Source organism: Dromiciops gliroides, chromosome 2 (assembly GCF_019393635.1).
Source record: "Dromiciops gliroides isolate mDroGli1 chromosome 2, mDroGli1.pri, whole genome shotgun sequence".
Lineage (NCBI taxonomy): Eukaryota > Metazoa > Chordata > Mammalia > Microbiotheria > Microbiotheriidae > Dromiciops > Dromiciops gliroides.
Window position 1 is genome coordinate 539,023,987 of NC_057862.1, and position 21,356 is coordinate 539,045,342.

Genomic DNA, 21,356 nt, shown 5'->3' on the forward strand with positions numbered 1-21,356 from the left:
AAGTAGCTTCCAAAGTGTCAAAATTATCTTCTTCAAGTGCAGATCTGACTATTCAATAAACTCAAGTGTTTCTCTATCACCCACAAGGAATACATATACAATCTTCTGTTTGACTTTCAAAGCCTTCAAAAACTGAGTCCCTTTCCATCTTACCTCTTCAGTCTTCAGTCTTATATCGCCCACATACTTTTTGATCAGGGACACTGGACTCCTTGCTGTTTTTAGCATGAGATACTCTATCTCCAGACTCTGGGAATTCTCTCCCTTCTCATCTTCATCTTCTGCTTTCCTGGCTTCTTTCAAATCCCTGTTAAAATCTTACCTTTTATAAGAAGTCTTTCCCTAGCTCCCTTAAAGCCATTGAATTCCCTCTGTTGATTGTCTCAGTAAGTAATAAGCATCAGTTGAAAGATTCGAACCCAGTCCAGTGCTCATTTCTGGGATTATTTCTGCTCTTCAACTTGGCACTCACAAAATCTCAGAGCTAGAAGGAAATGGGATCAACCAATCTTAATCTGAATCCCTTCCATGATAGGAATTTGTTCAATCCCAGGGCAATCTGTGAAAAGTGATTGATTGACTGGATGGCTCCAATGATTAGGAAGGTTTTGTTTTTTTCCTTTTGAGCTGAGATTTGGCTCCTTTCCACATCCACCCATTATACCTAGGGACTAAGCAGGAGAAGCCAACTCCCTGTGTGCCAGGCACTGTATTAAGTGATTTTATGATCCTCACAACAACCCTTATTTCCATTTTACAACTGAGGAAACCTAGGCAAAACCTGACTAAGTGACTTACTCAGGGTTACACAGCAAGTATTTGAAGTTGGCTTTAAACTCAGATCTTCCTGATTCCAGGCCCAGCATGTCATCCTGCTCTTCCTTAATTTCCTCATCTGTAAAATGGGGATAATAATAGAACCTACCTCCCAAGGCTGTTCTGAAGATCAAGTGAGACAGTATTTGTAAAGTGCTTAGCAAAATGTCTGCCCTGCAGTAGATGCTATATAAATGCTTGCCATTTTCATTATATCATAAGCCTTCTCTTTTCAACAGGAAGCATCCTCAGTTCCTCCAACCAAATTTTGATTAGTCAAGTCCCCTTACTGTCCTGATTATATTTCTCTGGGTGTACTCCAGTGTATCAATGTCTTTACTAAAATGCAGTACACAGGACAGAAAGAATAATCATGCCAATTGTGGGCATTTATATTGTATGTTAAGATTTGCAAAGCACTTTACAGATATTGTCTCATTTTGATCCTCGTAACAGATTGTTGTTCATCCTTTGTTCTCTAAGAGGACCGATGACATCAGGAAGGTGATGTCTTGACTTGCAAGTGAGTTGGATTTAAGTGAGGAGGGGCTGTGCAAAGACATCAGCCTCACTCTCCTCCAGAGCCCAGTGGCAAGGCATAGATCAGAACAACTGGCGATGGCCCCAGATGCAGGGGGAGAACCTGGCCTTTTTAAGCCCAGGTCTAAGTTTGTGAGAGGCCTGGGATTTCAACAATGGGGGTGGGGGGTAGATTCTGTTGATTAAATCCCTCCTTCAAGCCAATTCTGTAGTAACTATCATTAGTTTGTTATTGTTGTTGGGAGGAGGTGATTAAAGGCTAGGTAAGAATTGAGGCAAAAGATGGCCTAGTTTAACTTTCCAAAAGAATCGATCTGTGAGGGGAAGACCCTCAGAGTTTCTGGCCAGAACGGAAACAATTGCTATTTATACTCATTCTCAGCCATATAAACCCAAACAACTTTGGGAAGTGGGTTCTATTATAGTCTCCATTTTCCAGATGAGGAAACTGAGGCAAACAGAGGTTAAAAGACTTGCCCAGGGTCACATAGTGATGAAGTATCTGAGGCTGTATTGGAACTCAGGCCTTTCTAATTCCAATGCTAGAGTTCTACCCATTGAACCAAACCAGCTGCTTCTATGAATTGTGGTCTGACCAGGGCAAAGTATATGGGACTCTCAGCTCCATTGTTCTGGTCATTATGCTTCTATTAATTAAAGGCTAAGATTGAATTCATTTTTATCCCTACTGCAATGTCACACTGTTGACTTACATTGATTTTGCTCTCCACTAAAACCCTCTGATCTTTTTCACATGAATTGTGGTCTAGGCACATCGACCTGTACTTGTACATTTGATGTTTTGAACCTAATTTCAGCACTTTGGCCAAAAAGCTCTTGCCTGTTGAGCCTTTTCTGGATACCCATTCTCTTGTCTAATGTGTTAGTTATTCTTCCAAGCATTGCTATCAACCACAAATTCAAAAAATATGCTATCTGTTGTTTTATCGAAGTCATTGATAAAAATGTTAAACAGAACAAGCCCAAGGACAAAACCCTCTGGCACTCCACTAACTCTTCCCTCCAGGTTGACATGGGTCCATTAATCATTCATGGTCTCATTTCTCTAATCTGGACTCAATGTACATTTCTAACCTTATCTCCTATCAATCCTTAGCTTGAACCCTTTGCCTCAGACAGGCTGATATATTCATTCTTCACTGTGACCCTCTCCCCCAATACAGCATCTTAATTCTTTCTTTTGTACCTTTGTCCTTTTATATCTTACCTATTGTTCAAAGCTTGGTTCCCCTTTCTCCACCCCTAGGCATCTCCCTTCCCTAGTCTGTACTATACTCATTATAATAATAGCATTACCTCCCAGTGTGGCCATGAGGCTCAAATAAGATAATAATTGTAAAGCACTTGGCTCAGTGCCTGACAACACAGTAAGTGCTATTTAAATAATAGATATTAGTACTAGTACTAGTACTACTACCACCACCACCACTACCATTACTACTACTACTACTACTACTACTATTGCTGCTGCTACTACTATTAGTACTACTACTACTCATTCTTCTTCAACAATTACTATTACTACTACTACTACTACTACTACTACCACTACTAATACTACTACTAGCTAGCTAGCTAGCTAATATTTATATAGTGCTTACTATGTGCCTGACTCTATGCTAAGTGCTTTATAATTGTTACCTCATTTGATCCTGACAACTTATCCTCATTTTACATATGAGAAAACTGATCACAGAGGATCACACAGGATCACACAGCTAGGAAGTGTCTGAGGCTGAATCTGAACTTAAGTCTTCCTGAATTCAGGCCTGGAGCTCTATCCACTGTACTACGTAACTATATTACTCATTTGACACTTAATCACACATTCAATTGTTATTTTATAGGATCCAAGATTATAAAACTAAAGCTAAAAGAGACTTTAGTCATCCGTCATCCAGTCCAAAAAACTCATTTTACAAATGAAGAAACTGAGGCTCAGAGAACTCTATTAAGTGACATCTTTCAGTTCACAAAGGTAATAAACAGGTGGCAGAGTTGGAATTTGAACTCAGGTCTTAGGGTTACAATTATAGCTTCCTCTCCCCCCCCCCCATCAAATGTCTATGTTCTCTTTTTCCAGTAGTGTCTTGGAGTCAAGGACCTTCTAAATCTCCTCTTGTTTCCCCATCCCACCTAGCATAGCTGCTAGGCACAGAGTAGGCAATGACAATGTGTTGTATGAATGAATGAATGAATGAATGAGTGAATGAATGAATGAATGAACATCTATGGTGTTCTATCCCTCCAATGTCTAGCCCCATCCTTTGAACTAGGAGACTGGCCAAGGGGTATAAGTATCAATACCCTTCCCACTGCTGAAATGCAACCCCACCTAGGTAGAGCCATGTTGGACTTTTTCTGGCCATGTCCCTAACAGCTGCTTAGGGTAGGAAAAGAATTTAGGTTAATCTGAGGGGGAGGAGAAGAGTTGTATTAAAACTAAATATAATTACTTAGGTTTGGAACTGCTTGTTGCCTGGGGGTAGCTAATAATAATTTATATTTTGAAAAACCTGCTAGCTAGTTTATCTCATTCGGTTCTCACAACAACACTGTGAAGTAGGGGCTATAATTATCACCCTCATTTTATAGATGAGGAATCTGAGACTAAGGTAAGTAAAGAGAATTTCCCAGTCTTAGAGCTAGGAAGTGCCTGAAGCAGGAATTGTACTGAACTTTCAGACTCCAACCCTCTGCTTACTAAGCCACCTGGCTGCCACAGGAACACAGGAGAAATGTCAACCTGTTTTGTTCAGAGGGATAAACATTATATTCCTTTTCCTTTGAAGAGTTTTTTTTCCCCAAGGGGTTCTATTAGCATTGCCTGATCTCCCTAAGGAGCAGCTAAGGTGACACGGTGGATACAGTGCCACTCTAGAGTCAAGAAGACTCACCTTTCTCAGTTCAAATCCAGTCTCAAACACTTAGCTGTGTGATCCTGGGCAAGTCACTTAACCCTGTCTCTAAAATGACAAACCACTTTGGTATCTTTGCCAAGAAAACCCCCAAATAGAGTCATGAAGAGTCAGACATGACTGAACAATAACAACAAAGCCCTCACTAAGAATTTCCAGTCTCCTGGACAGATCCCTCAGCCACTGTGTTCTCATATATCCAAATTTTAAAAAGAGCACTCTCATATAGTTAGCCCCCTATAAGATAGTCTTGAGTTTAGCTCAAATTGCTTGGGCCCTCATGTACCCCTTTATGAAAAGAGAAAATCTTACGTATAATATTAGTGGAAATATATGTAGCATTTTAGTACAATACCTGGCACATAGTAGGTACTTTAAAATGTTCATTGCTTGATTGATTGACTTTATATTCATTTGATCCTTGTAGCAACATGGTGAAGCAGGCTCTATAGGAATTAAGTTCAATTCTCATTTTACAGATGAGGAAACTGAGGATCAGAGAAGTTATGTAATAGTCCCAGCTAATAATGTTCAACCCCAGGTGTCACCTGAGACCAAGGCCAGCACAGTATTCATTACACCATGATGCTTCTATCATGATAATGTTGTTCAGTCGCTTTCAGTTGTGTCTGACTCTTGGTGACCCCTTTTGGGGTTTTCTTGGTGAAGATATTGGTAGGGTTTGCCATTTCCTTCTCTAGCTCATTTTACAGATGAGGAAACTGAGGCAAACAGGAGTAAGTGACTTTCCCAGGGTAACACAGATAGTAAGTATCTGAGGCTGGATTTCTGACTCTAGGCCCAGTCCTCTATCCACTGAGCCATCTCATGATAATAGTTAATGCCTTTATGGCCCTTTAAGGTTTAAAAACATAAACATGCTCATAGAAACCCTGTGAAACAGAGATAGCAGTAACCACCCCCTTTCTACCACGATTCTCAATATGGCCTAAAAGCCCCTCACTATATTTATCTGATAAATAGCTTCCCTCCTTTGCTCAGTCTTTTCCCTCTTAGAGCCCATGCCTAATGACTAGCTATCCACTCCTTGGGCTGTGAATAATACTTTAATTGGAAAGGTAAAGTACAATATCAAATGCCCTTTTTGTGCCTCGTGAAAGGGCCCTTAAGCTTAGCTTAGTTTGAAGAGCTTAAATCAATAACATCAGCCGGTTTCCTAATCACTGTGAATTTAATAATGATCAGAAAAGCTATTGTGGGTCTCATCGGCAGTGCTATGGAGGCCTTAAGTCTTGGAAAACAGTTTCCTGTCAAACTTACATATTGTTATCATATCAAATGCCACTCAGAAGGGTTTAAAATCTTTCTTCAGAGGAAGCATTACAAGGAGATCCATTTACATTACTCAGCATGCCGATAAGTCCATATGGGGGGAAGAGCTTGTGAGGAGGGGCTGAGGAAAGAGAAGAAGGTGACATGGATTCTAAGTGCTCAGTTCCACAACCTTTTGAAGTCAGAAACATTGAAGTTCCCTCAAGCAACCTAGATATCTCAGTCTCCTCAACTCTCATGCCTTTGTCCTCCATTCCATCACAGATACACATGGGTCAGCCATTTCCCTGATCTGACTGTTACCTCTAAATGTTCCCTTTCTATTGGCAAGAATTCTGAAATTCCTTCAGCTTCTCACTCTTCCTCATCCACCCCATGTGATCAGTTGTTATGTCTTCATTGTGCTATTCCTACATCTCTCCCATCTTTCCCCTTCTTTCCAAACACATGGTCAACATCCTAATTCATGGCCTCCTGATTGGTTTCCTCACTTCATTCTCTAATCCTTCCTCTTTTATAGTTACCAAAGTAATATTTCAAACCCATAGGTCTGAGCATGCCTCTCCTCTACTCAATAAACTCTAGTAGCTCCCTATAATCCATAGTATTGAATGTGAACTCCTTTATTTTGCATTCAAAGCCTCACCCTTTATTGGATTAGTTTGCATTCTTCTTCATGAACTCTTTTTTTCTTTTTTCTTCATGAACTCTTTGCTTCTTCCCAACAAGTCTACTTGCTGTTTCTCACACAACATTCTATTTCCCATCTCCATGACCTTTCAGAGGCCATCGTACCCCATGATCCCTTATCACCTTTGCTTCTTGGAATCCCTAGTTTCTTCTATTGCCCCCCCCAGTATCTCCTCCCTAAATTTATGCTGTAATATATACAAATATACACACATATGTGTATTGTACATTGTCAGAGCTAGGTCAGCGTTTGAGAGGCTCCAAAGGAAAGTATAGGAGAGAAGAGGTCTTAGATGACCAAATTGAAGGTCTACAGAGAAGTTGTGCTGACCTCATTGTTGTATGCCTGTGAAACTTGGACAGTCTACCAACACTATGCCAGGAAACTGAATCACTTCCATCTGAATTGTCTTGGGAAAATACTTAAGATCACCTGGCAGAAGAAAGATAGCAGGCACTAAGGTATTCTCTCAAACTAAAGTGCCAGGCATTCAGACTCTGCTGCAGAGAGCACACCTCCAATGGGCTGCCTACCTAGCCTGAATGCCAAATGTATGTTGGCCTAAAAGACTATTTTACAGAGAACTCGCTTAAGTCAGGAGCTCACATGGTAGTTAGAAGAAGTGATACAAAGACACTCTCAAGGTCTCTCTGAAGAATTGTGGAACCTATTGCATGACATGAGAGACACAGCAAAGCACCGTCCAGCCTGGTATGCCCATGTCAAAGAAGGCACTGTGCTCTTAGCAAAGTAGAATCCCAGTAGCTCAAAGAAACATGAAATATGTAAATTTAGAGACATCTCCACTCCAAATGTTCATATATACTATTTGTGGTAGAGCCTTCCCAGTTCATAATAGTCTGATCAGCCACAGTCAGCACCACTGTACCTTGACTCCAATATAGTGATGTCATTTTGGTCCTTTTTAAGAATGAAGGACAACAACAAACCAACACACATATATGTATGGGTATGCATAATATTTTCTATTATATATTTATTTAACATTTTATATTATTTCATAATATTTTGTGTAATAGACACACATATTTAATAATATACTTTGTAATATTTTGTATACATCAAGAGATTTTTGCATTAAAATATTATATTTGAAATATTAAATTATGATTTATAAAAGTTCAACTGGAATTAATTTATAAAATATAATTGAAATTGTTTCACATATAATAATGTATATTTCATATAAATGTGTTTGTATATATTATATGTGTGCATATTATATCCACTGAAGGAACATGAACTGTTTGAAGATAGGGGGATACTATTTTTTTTTTGTCTTTGAATCCCCAGAGCCTGGTATGGTGTGAGGATATAACAGATGCTTAGTAAATTCTTGCTGATTTATTAGAAAAATTTTTTTCTGCTAACTTGGCTTCTCAGTTCTTGTAGCCAGCATAGGCTCTGAGATCCCATGAGATATCTTACAAATTCAGTATCCTCTTTCTAAACCAGAGAAAGTAGTTTGTTCTCTCTAGGGGAGAAAGCAAGGACAACCAGCTTTTTTCCCTTCCATTTCTAGGAATTGGGCAGGAGTGTAAGATTCACTGGCTTTATAAACAGCTCTTTATTATCAGCTAATCAATAAACATTTATTAAACATCTACCATGTGTCAGGCACTGTGCCAAATTCTGGAGATACAAAGAAAGGCAAAAGACAGTCCCTGCTCTCCAGGAGTTCACAGCCTAGGTAGGGAAGCAAACCACAAAACCCAGGCATGAACAAACAATATTTAGAATAAATTAGAAATAATCAAAAGAAAGAAGGCAAGAAATAGTGAATATGTATATGTTTAATATATTGGGTGCCCTTCCCCCACTACAGATGTATATCCTTGAGTTGTATTTAAATTCAGAAATAATAGTAAATAATGTAAAATCTTGATGGATCCTAGGAAAATCCAGTCTTTGTTTTATAGAGTCTCAGATACTCAAACTTTCACAGTTTGGTGGTACAGTGGATGGTTACAGTGATAGAATCTGGCCTCAGACACTTACTATCGATGTGACCCTGGGCAAGTCACTTAACTCTGTTTGCCTCAGTTTCCTCATCTGTAAAATGATCAGGAGAAGGAAATGGCAGAAGTGACCCCAAAATGACTGAACAACAACTGAATTGTCACTTTAGGAATTAGGAAAACTGTAAGTGTGGGGCTACGATGACACTGTTAGTTTCTAGGTCCTTGCTCCCTTCTGGGGTAGGATTCCAACAGGAATCCCCAGTCAAAAGGGTAGATCGTAGCTCAGGGACCTCCCCTCTTCTGGCTCTGCTTCCCATTCTGCTTTAGGAATGCTTAACTGCACTAAGCACTATACTCTCTGCAGAGCTACACAATGAACAGGAACCCTCTGAGGCAAAGGTAGGACCCCAGACCTAGAACTGGAAGAGGTCACTGAGGTCATTTAGTCCAACCCCCTCATTTTACAGTCAAGGAATCTAAGGCCAAGAAAGCAAAAAGTACTTCCCCAAATCAAATAATGAATAAGTATTAGAGGCAAGATTTGAACCTGGGTAATGGGATACCAACTGTTGCATAGTTTTTACTGCATGGTGCCATCTCCACATTTCAACCTTGCATCTAGGGAGGGGGAACATTGACATGGATAATAGTTTTTTAAAAATTCACTGATTTTAAAATTAATTGCAGCTAAGTGATGCCACAATGAATAGAATGCTAGATCTAGAGTACTGAAGACCTGAGTTCAAATCCAGCTCAGACACTTACTAGCTGTATGACCCTAGGCAAATCACTTAAATGCTGTTTACCTCAGTTTCTTAATCTGTAAAATGAGGATAATACTAGCACCTACCTCTTAGGATTGCTGTGAGGATCAAATGAGATAATATGTGTGACATTCTTAGCAGTGCCTGGCACATAGTAGGGGCTATATAATTGTTAACTATTATTATGAATGCATTTGTAACATGTTATTTATTGTTTGTTTATTCATTGTCTTCCTTTTCTAATTATTGAATCCTATAGTTAAGAGCATTTTATATGAAAATCACTTTTGCATTCCATGCCTACCAACTGTGAGGGGAGATGGCTCTGAAGCAGAGGGTAAAGCTAATTGGGGATTTTTCCCCCTTAATTGATGTGGATAATTCACACACAGATAATAAAAATTTAACTGCATAATACTAAGTACATTGCACTTTACAGTGGAGATTTCAGCATCTTAAAACCCCTTATAAAGATGCCTTATTCCATTTACTGTCAACACTTTGTAAATTAATCATATTCTCACTGCACCTTTCTCCTCTCTCTTGCTGCCCTTGAGTACTCCACTCTTCCTTTGCACCAGAACCTGAAAGGAAGTAGAGAAGGAAAAGAACAGAAAATGAAAATCAAGCCGTTTTGTGGTCATTTGCAAGAGGCTAGTTGGGAGAGAAGGTGGCCGACTTTGTTTAAAATGAGGAGTGTGTAGGGTATTACCCATAGATTTTGCTTGTCCATGTTATACTTGTTCCTTTTCACTAAGAACAATGAATAATACAAGGAATGGTCAAAATGTCTCTGCAAAAATCTGGGACAATAAATGAAAGAATAAATGGATGGATGGATGAATAAACAAAGGAGATCAGTCTTAGGGATTCTAATGGTTATGCTAATGCTGATACTGAGAAGAGACTCATCCATAATAGGCCTAGTGATAAGTATCTTGGAGAGATTACTGATTTGTGATAATATCCAGTGTCATTACCATCTACCTCCCCTATGCACTCACTGGGATTTACCCCCTTAAGCAGGTACATTATAGGTAGAGATTCTAAAATCATAGACATAGAGGTGGAAGGGATTTTAGAGGCCATGTAGTCCAACTCCTCATTTTACTAACTGAGAAAACTGAGGTGCACATACAAACTTCAAGGGCTCCCACTGCTTACTGAATAAAAAGCTCAGGAGGGGGAAGGGAAGGGAGGGTGGGAGAAAAATTTGAAAATCAAAAAATACCTTTACATGAAATTGAGAAAAATTAAAAATAAAAAGTATATATGTAAAAAAAAAGAACTTAAAAAAAAAGCCATGTACTTAAAGGACTAAATCCTCCTTCATCCTTGAAAGGGACACAAGGTCACAAACTGTAGTAAATGGAAAAACTCTGTTTTGAATCCAGATCCTTGCCACCAAACCCAGTTCTAATGAAACAGGATAAGTTCTTCCCCACCCCCCCTCCCAGGGCAAGGAGGGTTAAGTGACTTGCCCAGGGTCACATAGCTAGTAAGTATCAAGTGTCTGAGGCTGGATTTGAACTCAGGTCCTCCTGACTCCAGGGCCAGTGCTTTATCCACTGTGACACCTAGATGCCCCCCCAATAAGTTCTTAAAACAATTTAGAAATGGTCTTGCTCTGGAGTTCACTTTCATATCAGGCCACCAGCCTCCTGTGATTCAGCTGACCAAGAATAAGGCCCCAGTTCCTTTCATGCTTCTACAATACATGCAGCCATAAAGTGATTCCACCTTTCTGGATACCAAGAATGTAATAGCCCTGCCCTGTAAAAGAGGCGGCTATCCCAACAAGACAAGGGCATTCAGAATTCACAACCTGAGGGTTAAAGGTAGAGCTAGATCCTTCAGTGATCCATTCACAGTCAACTTGCCTCGAGGAGTTCAAAGCTAGGTGAAACTTCCTCCTGACTGTTTTTAGTTAGTGCCTACCTGTGTTGGAGCTAGAATAATGGTGTTACTCCCTATTTTAGCTATACCAATAACCTACTAACTAATATTACCCCTTTTAGTCTCTTCCCTCTTCAATTCATCCTTCACCAAGCTGACCAAATAATTATCCTAATGAATTCCTTTTCTACACATATGCACACACACCACCACCACCTACCAAAAACCATTTCAGTCGTTACCATGGCTTATGACTAAACTATAAACTCCTAATCTTGCTTTTCAAGGCTTTCATAGTCTTCCCCTTACCCGAAATCCTTTTCAGCCTTCACTCACCCTCCTTTCTTTCATACTCTTTATATTCCAAACCAGCTGGACAACTATCTCTACCCTGTTCTCATCCTTCTCTCCTCTAACACTTCCATTATTTAAAAGCCTTGTCTTTCCTCAAGATACAACTCATGATGCCTTCCCTGATGCTCTCACACTCACGTGCTATGGCAAAGTGAGCTCCTTTCTCACATTTCTCATAGCACTATGTCTAGAGTTCCCCTTCGTACTTATCATGGGATCTTATGGGATCTAAAGACCAAGGATGTGGAGCTTGAAGGAAGCTTAGTGATGATCTAGTCTAACCTTTCATCCTACAATTGAGGAAACTGGATTTCAGAGAGGTTAATCAATTTGTCCAAAGTCCCCCTTTGTTTGTACACTTCCTTAGATTGTAATCTCCTTGGGATCTGGATCTCTATGTTATCTATCTTTGTATCACTAGTTTCTAGCATAGTAACTGTCAAACTGTAGGGACTTAAGTATGCCTTGAATTGAATTGGTCCTATATGTGAAAATTCAGAAGAGATGACAAAACTTCAGGAGAGTGTTGCTGAATATATTCAGCCTTGTACATATGATGTTTAGAATAGTAAGCCCCTTGAACTGATTCTAAAAATCATCTTCTTTTTGCTCCTACCCCAATAATGCCAGAGAAAATCCTTTAGCTCCTTCTCTGAAGCTGAACCCTCCCCAACATTTCATTTATTTCTTCCTCTACTCCCAACATGAGATTACTCGGGTCACATTTCCCCTGGTCTGTGTGTCTCAACAACATTAAAGCAAGCCATCCCTATCCCATCTGGTCTTGCTGCAGCCATAAACTCAGCATGACAATGAAAATCAATTAAATAATAAGCCTGTCTGTCCTGACATTGCAGTGCCCTGAAACAGTGGCGACTGCTGACCACTTAGAAGCGATGAAAAGTTTCAAACTGGGAAGAAATTGCATCTCTGCTCTTAAGTTCAATTTCCTTTGTAGTTCAATTTCCTAGACTTGCACTTTGCTAGGTAAATCAAATTAATAGAAGGGGAGGTGTTAGAGAGGGCAGTGAATGAAGCAATCAGGCCTTAGGAGCAAAAGTGTCCCACACCAGAGTCACGGGTGAGAATGCAGAGGAATACCTTTGTCAAGCAAGTGCACAGTGGCATGTGAAGAGTTATTTAAATTCGACATAAGAGCAAAGGTCTTTACTGGCAGGCACTATCTTTATTATTGCTGTCATGGTGCCCATTAAAAATCCCTATCCATCATTCACTCAATAACTCCATGAAATTAGCCTAGTGCATATTACAACAGAGTACTGATGTGCCAATTTCCTCAGAAAGCATTAAGCTGTCTTCTGTTACACCTCCCCTCCCCCCTCTCTTTACTACCACATTAATGATCTCTCATTTACATTATGGAACAATGAAGTCCATTGGCCAATTATGGGAAATTACAGGTGCAGTGTATGGGTCTGCCATAGCCTGACTGTTTTTTTTCCATGGGTGCAATAGACTGGAGCTGACTTTATTTCAAATATGCACTTGACTTCTGTCCACTTATGGATAGACGTAGCACAATGTTAGTCTGCACAAAATGCTGTGGACGTATGCCTTAATAAATTGGCTGCTGCCCAGTGTGGAAAGGACTATAAAGTTGGTCTTGACAGATCCCTTTAAGGGATTCTTCCAGCTCATAAACCATGAAGAGAACAGGGCATCTTATAGCATATCAGATCCTTTCCACTCAAGAAGACACTGATGCAGCTGATCCAGAATTTCCTTCTTCTTATCTGGCAAGCATCCCTTTGTTGGGTGAAGGGGTTCCACTAAATATGCTCTTTGGGAGGGCTTTCTCTTTGTCACTAACTATGATAATTTTTGTGGCTCAATCAACTGACAAATCTTTATTGAACATTTACTAGAGGGAATCAGAAAATGTCAAAGCTGAAAGGAACAGTTAGGACCATGATGCTCTGAGTGGTAAGTGATTTGTTCAAGATTAAATATGTAAAAAGTGACAGAGCCAGTCTGCAAACCATGGTCTTTTGACTCTGAGATCAATGTTCCTTCTACTGCATCATGTTGCCATTACTTGACCATAAAATGCTATTCTATAATGTTTAGCACTCTGCTGGGCATTATGGGAGAGGCACAGAAATTTAAGACATGAGTTTGAATCAAGCTACAGGCACTTAGTAGCTATGTGACCTTGGGCAGGTCAATTAATCTCTGCCTCAGTTTCATCAACTGTAAAATGGAGATAAGAATAGCACCTACCTTGTAGATTGTTATGATGAACAAATAAGATAATATTTGTAAAGTGCTTAGCACAGTGCCTGGCACATAGTAGATACTATATATATGTTTATTTCCTTCCCCTAGTCACTGTCCATAAGAAGTTTATAGTTACATAAGATATGAAACCATTAATAAACTGTGTCATATATGTGTGTCACATAAACGATGAAGGAATAGTAAAGTATTTATGAAGCACAAATAGAATAAAAGAAGTTAGGGGGCTAATGAATCAATAGAAGCATATGAGAAGTATCATGGTCTAGTGTACTTGAAGTCAGAAGAATATTTGCATTTCAGCATTGCCATTTATTAGCTTTGTGACCTTAGGTAATTTATTTAACCTCTTTGAGTCTCAGTCTCCTCATCTATGAAATAGGGGAATTAATTAGATAATTTCCAAGGTCACCTCCAGGCCTAATTTTCAATAATTGTAAGTCTTCACAGACAATTTCTAATACAAAACAAACAACTTCCTTATTTCTGGCATAGAAATTCCTTGAATTGGTCGTTAGAATCTTCTTCCAAGGAGCTTAAAGTCCTTCTCATCTATATTCACAATATTACTCTTTAGATCTGTGATTATATTTTACAGAATAGACATTCAAAATCATCAAAGAAATTATAAATGAAAAGTCTTAGAAATTGAACTTTCTCAGTTTAAACATGAGAAAACTGAGGCTCAGAGAGGGTAAATAATTTACCCAAGTTCACAAAGAGGTTAACCAACAGTTCTTACCTTCAAACGCAATTCCTCTGATTTTCAGGCCAGTACTTTTTCTAATAAGGCAACTAAATTGTCTTCTTGTGTAAGGTCATATGACTACTTTATCTCTGGTGTAAGAGTCAGGGTTAGGAACCATATCTACAAGTACCAAGGTCTTTTCTTTTATTAACAGGATCTTGATTTCAGCAGAAGTTCTAGAAACTCAAGCTCTGTTTGAGTTTTCATGAACTAAATGAATACAACTTAGAGAGCTTTTAAAAATATAGTCAATAGAGAGCTCTTGAACTCATGACATGATCACTCCAAAAAATCCAAATAATGCCATAGGACAATTCCTGGAGCAGCAAAATCCACAGAAGAATGTGGTGAAATCATCTTCCAAACGAGGATGTCTTGGAAGGTTGGAAGGAGGGAGCTGCTGTGCTGAGACAGGGGTGAAGCCCAACGCCACAGTCACCCTGATACAGATCCATTCCCAGGAAGGCCTCATCAGAGAAAGAGACCCCCAGAGCCTCTGAATCAGATGAAGCACCAGTGTCGTCTGGAACTAAGCTCACAGTCTGGTGAGAGGGCTGAGCCCTGGGCAGGGGGAAGACTACAGGGGTCTATGCTGCTGCTGAGGCAGAACTTGGGTTTTTCACCCCTGCCGGGAACCAGGAGATAGGCTCAAGTAGCAGTGGCCCAGGTCGGGGAGGGGCACAGGCTCATTGAAGCTGACAAACACAACACACAAAGCTGGTTGACTAGCAAGTTGGTCTGGGGTCATCTACGGACCAGGGAACAGGCCAGGTGAGTGAAGAACCCACTCCTCCTTAAATCATACCACCTGGGACCTTCTGAAACTTGGGATAGTGTAGCCTGGAAACAGTGCCCCACTTTAAGGAGCTAAAAGTCAAGTAAAAGAAAGGCAACATAAGCAGAGAGAGAAAGTTGAGGATCATAGAAAGTTTCTTTAGTGACAAGGAACATCAAGGTGCACCCTCAGAGGAAGATGTCAACATTAAGGCCCCTATATCTAAAGCTTCCAAGAAAAATATGAATTCATTTAAGGCCATAGAGGCACTCAAAAAAGGACTTTGAAGATAAAGTTAGAGAGGTGAGGAAAAAATGGAAAGAGAAATGAGAGTAATATAGGAAAGACATGAGAAAAAAGTCAACAGCTTGAAAAGCCAAATTGGCCAAATGGAAAAGGAGGCACAAAAGCTCTCTGATGAAAATAATTGCCTAAGAATGAACAAATGGAAGCTAGTGACTTTATGAGAAACCAAGACACAATAAAGCAAATCCACATGAATTTTAAAAATAGAGGGCAATGTGAAATATCTTCTGGGAAAAACTGCTGACTTGGAAAATAGGTCCATAGGGAGATAATTTGAAAATTATTGGTCTACCTGAAAGCCATGATCAAGGAACAAGCTTAGACATCATCTTCCAAGAAATTGTTGGGGGAAATTGCCCTAATATTCTAGAAGCAGAAGATAAAACAGAAATTGAAGGAATCTACCAATCACCTCCTAAAAGATATCCCAAAAGGAAAACTCCTAGGAATATTATAGCCAAATTCCAGAGATCTCAGGTCAAGGAGAAAATATTTCAAGCTGCCAAAAAGAAAGAATTCAAGTACTGTGGAGCCCCAGTCAGGATAGCACAAGATCTAGCAATTTCTACATTAAAGGACTGGAGGGCATGGAATATGATATTCCAGAGGGCAAAGGAATTGGGATTACTACAAAGCAAAACTGAACTTAATCTTTCAGAGGAAAAAATGGGACTTCAATGAAAAAAAGGACCTTCAGGTATTTGTGACGAAAAGACCTGAACTGAATGGCAAATTTGATTTTCAAACACAAGACCCTAGAGAACCATAAAACACTGGAGTCAGGGGACATACCTGGGATCATGCAGTAGGTGACTGTCTTGTGTCTAAGGCCAGGTTTTGGCTGGGATCCCCTTGGGTCCAGGGTGGATGCTTTGTCTACTGTGTCACCTAGCTGCCCCATGATGATATCTTTAGGGTAAAATTGAGGGGTGAGGGGAATGCACTGGGGGAGGAGGAAGGGAAGAGGTAGCATGGGGTGAAGTCCTACATGAAAGAAACATGAAAAGACTTATGGAGTAGGAGAAGAGATGGGGAGGAACACGGCAGTAAATGAACTTTACACTCATCAGAATAGGATCAAAGACCTTAATCTGTTTTGGGTTTTTTTTTGTTTTGTTTTTTTGTTTTTTTAGTGAGGCAATTAGGGTTAAGTGACTTGCCCAGGGTCACACAGCTAGTAAGTGTTATGTGTCTGAGGTCGGATTTGAAGTCAGGTACTCCTGATACCAAGGCCAGTGCTCTATCCACTACGCCACCTAGCTGCCTGAACGACCTTAATCTGATCAGAGTTGCCTCAGGGAGGGATTAACACACACCCAATTAGGTGCAGTAATCTATTTAATCTGGATAGTAAATGAGCCTAACACTCAGCAGAATTGGCTCAAAGACCTTAATCTCATTAGAATTGGCTCAAGGCAGGATATACACTCAATTGGGTGGAGTAATCTATCTAACCCTGCAGGAAAATAGGAGGGCAAGGGCATAAAGAGAGAGGGGCTGGACAGCTAGCTGGAGCAGTGGATAAAGGACCAGCCCTGAATTCAGGAGGACCTGAGTTCAAATCCGACCCTAGACACTTGACACTTACTAGCTGTGTGACCCTGGGCAAGTCACTTAGCCCTCATTGCCCCACAAAAAAAGAGAGAGGGGCAAAAGAAGGGAGGGTAGATTGAGGGAGGGGACAGACAGAAGCAAATCCCTTTTGAAGAGGGATAAGGTGAAAGAAGATGGATAATAGAGTAAATGTCATGGGGAAGGGAATAGGATGGAGGGAAACAGTTAACAATAGTAATCCTGAAAAGGAGAAAAGGGGGGAAAATTGTACAAAAAATATTTATAGCAACTCTTTGTGGTGGCTAAGCATTGGGAATGAAGGGAATGTCCATCAATTGAGGAATGACTGAAGAATTTGTGGTATATGATTGTAGTGGAATCGTATTGTGTTATAGGAAATGACAAACAGGATAATACCAGAAAAACCTGGAAAGACTCATATGAACTGATGTATAGTGAAGTGAGCAGAACTGGGAGGACATCGAGCATAGTGACAGCAATATTGTTCTATGAGCAATAGTAAATGACTTAACTACTCTCAGCAATACAATGATCCAAGACAATTCCAAGAGACTAATGATGAAGCTTACTATCCACCCCCATAGAAAGAACTGATAAAAAGAGCACTTGTGGATTGTACGTACATAAGCTATATCAGATTGGTTGATGTCTTGTGGAGGGGGGAGGATAGGGAGGGAGGGAGAAAAATTTGGAACTCCAAATCTTATGAAAATGAATGTTGAAAACTACCCTTACATGAAACTGGAAAAAATAAAATAAATGTTTGTTGCACACACACACACACACACACACACACATATATTCAATAAAATATATATAGTCAATAAGACGGATTGGAAAATAGTGTGACAATTAACAGGCTCTTGGATTCAGTAAGTCTGACCTTGGATCATCTAGATAATAGTGAAGAGCACCATGCTAGGCACAATGTAAGTGGCAGTTAAATTTTACTTGTTTTTTAGGAAGAAAATTGGTCAGGGTGGGGGGGAGAGGAAATGATATTTTTTAACAAAAATACCCTGGGCATAAACAAATTAAGAACCACAAAGAGCTCCATAAGGTCCAATAAACAAAAACTACTATTATGACAGTCAAAAATTATCTTTCAAATTTATCGTAGTGTAACGATTGGAATGACGCCACCTGCTGGAGACTTACTGTAGAAGAGTTCCGCCCATGAAGCGAAGATCTTTGAGGGCCAGACCAGGAGTCTTTTCTTTGGCATCAGGAAGTGACGTTGGCTAGTGGGAGGAAGAAGGAAGAGACTAGCGCTCTGTCTCTGGCTTTCTTTTGGACTCTGGTGGAGAGCAGAGCTAGAAATGTGCTCTCCCTTTAATAGATAGGAATCTAGGCCTTTCTCTCTCTCTTTACCAAATTCTTATTTTCCTTAATAAATGCTTAAAAGTCTAACTCTTGCTAAAGCTTATAATTTATTGGCGACCACTCATTGGATATTTTAGACAGACTAGCTAGAATTTTAGCCCTTAACATTAGGATTTAGAGTGAGGACAGACAAATCTCAGAGATCTTATCATCCAGCTCCCCATCTTTCACTTTTCTGCTTTATTCATTCATTCTGTCAGGATCTTGGTGACTTCAAATTCTCCTTTGATTCTAGAGAGAGCTCTTTGAGTAAAGTTCTGATTCTCAACTGACTTTCATGGGGGAGTGTAGTTACCTTATGTTCTAGATCTAACCCCAAGGCTCTCCTCATCAAAATTAGTCTGTTCTATGTCTTATTCCTGCCATATGCTGCTCTCATTTACCCATGACTTTGGAAATTGATTTGGAGGCAAAACAAAACTTGTAGAAATGGGTATTTGCATTTTGACAGAAGTTTGCCATGGGGAGAAAAACGTTTTAACCCAAATGACTGAATCTCTAACTATGGGGTTCCAGGGACCGGAGCACCTAATTCATGTAGAGATTTTGGGGCAGAACACCTTTTGTGACCTGACAGTGCTACCCAAACATCTTAGCTGGCAGGATTTTCCCTTCTGGTTAGAGTACAAATGATGGGCATGGCTCTTTAGATTAGGAGGAAGACTTGTTAGTTTTAAGCTGCCAATATCAAAGGCATCTTTGAATCATTACTTATGTGATTGCTTTGGGAGGACTGAAAGACATCAAGATGTCATTATATTGCAACACTTAAATGATATCTCTGACATCTAAGGGTGACAATACACACTTTTGAGTACTACTGTATCAATTCTTCTAGAAGGATGCTAGTACATAACTTATAAAGCCCAGTAGCTCAGTATGAGCTAGTCTGCAGAGCAATGGACTTGTAATTAGATGAGCTGGATTTGAATACTTGGCTTCTTCATTTATTAGCTTTGTGACCTTGGACAAGTAAGTCACTCATCTGCTATGAGTCAGCTTCCTGATCCATAAAGTAAGTAATAAAATGGGGCCAATGTATCTCACAAGGTAATAATAAAGAAAATACTTTGTAAACTGTAAGTCTCTGTAAAGTATGAACTATCGTTGTGTATTTGGACCTAATACTCAAATGTTTCTCCCTCCCTTAAATATTTCTGCTGTTCTACAAGGCAAATGGGATGTGACTCTGCCCTGCCTACCTACCTTAGAGATTTTAAAAAATGATCCTCAGAAAATGAGTTAGTTTTGTGTGTTCAACAGCTAAAATGCTAATCCTAATAGAAACCATGTCATTGATTTCACATGACAGCAAGCTGTTTACTCCTATTTGGTGCGTGACACTAGTGGGAAGGGATGTCTAAGGTCCTCATAAAAATATAAAAAGAATTCTAGAGACAGAGAGGCTGATCTTAATTCTGACAAATTAATGTATATAGAACCTTCTTGCACCCCCCCCCAACTAATTCTAAAAGTGAGGGTGGGAATCGATGGTGTGTCAGGGGCCTGCTACATGTAGGCTGTCAAAAAAAAATCTATGGCGGGGCATTTCCTGGCACTTAAATACTTCCAATTATTTAACTATCAAAAGGGAAATAATAACTCTTACAGAACTTAATCATTAAAAAAACCCAGAAAGTTCTAGAATGTCAGAATTATAGTACCCATAGAGGGCATATAATACAATCTCCTCATTTCCAAGATGAGGAAAATTAGTCCCGGAGAGATCATGATCCAAGCTGGAACCAAACCCAAGTCCTCTGACTCCCAGTACAGTGGGAAAGAGGAGGAAGGAGAATGAGGGATTTCCTTTCCTCATCACATCTCTTTCTAACCTTTTGCCTCCTCTCTTCTTTCTTTACTGATGTGTTTTGATTACCAAGGAGTCTTTGCTGTTTAACTTGGTTTGAATCCCATTCATGACATGTTCGTTTAAATAATGGTATTTTAATAAGTTGACAACAGTTGGTGCAGCTCTGTTCTCAGATGGTTGAACAAGGTATGGAGGACAGGGTCCTTCTAATAACAAATTACTTAGCCTGTTGGTTCATATGGAATGACCTTGACTGGGGCAAAGGATGTATGTGTTTTCAAGTGTATCTGTGCATATGGGTACGTATATGCATAGATAAATGTGTTTGATTTTATGTATGTGTGTTCATAGGCCAAGCACAAATGCATTTAATTTCTGTCTAGTGTGTATTGTCACATAGTTCCACTCAGTATATCCTATTATACCTAAATGAAACCGAGTGCTCCAAAAATAGAAAAAAAAAAATGAAGACTATAGAAGAGAATTTTAAAAATGGAAAATAGCAACATAATGCTACCAAGAGTATTATAAGGTTGTGAACTCCTCATCATTGTCATAGCATCTCCCAGGTTAAACCATGTTCTTCATGCCTGTTATGAGAAGCTGGCATTTAGAGATAAGAAAACCCAAAGTGTCACCTCGCTAGAGGCTATTAATATAACTAGGGAGTTGTGCTTTCCTGTCAATAAAAGGGCAAGCAAAGGCTTGAGGACTATTGCCAACCATTTGTTGTGACCTTGTAAGAACTCAGTTCAATAAGGTCTCTGAGTCAAGAGTGGAACTACAAACGGCTAATAGAATCTGAAGTCTTCAGGAACCAATCATTATTCCCCAAACATGAATTCATCTGTATCCAAACCTTTCTTCAGTCCATTCCTTTGGGCCTCCCTGCCAAACTCTATCTGTTGAAATTTTGCCTATCAGCTCAAATGCTAACTTCTCCAACAATGATCAGGATGTTTTGTCTTTATTTCTCAGTCAGTGTCTTTTTTTGCCTAAATCCTTTGGAATGGTGCTTTCAATTTAAAGTTCAATTCCCCAATCACTCTGAACTTCAGTAAGGCTTTGTTTCTTATAGTTTTTTCATTTTGTCTTATTTTTTTTATTTTTAAAGATTTTTTAAATGTTTTACTATTCTGAACTAAACACCAACCAATTTGAGCATTTCTATATATGATGAAGCAAAAAAGATTATAAACAAAATTGCAAATCTCCATTATATACA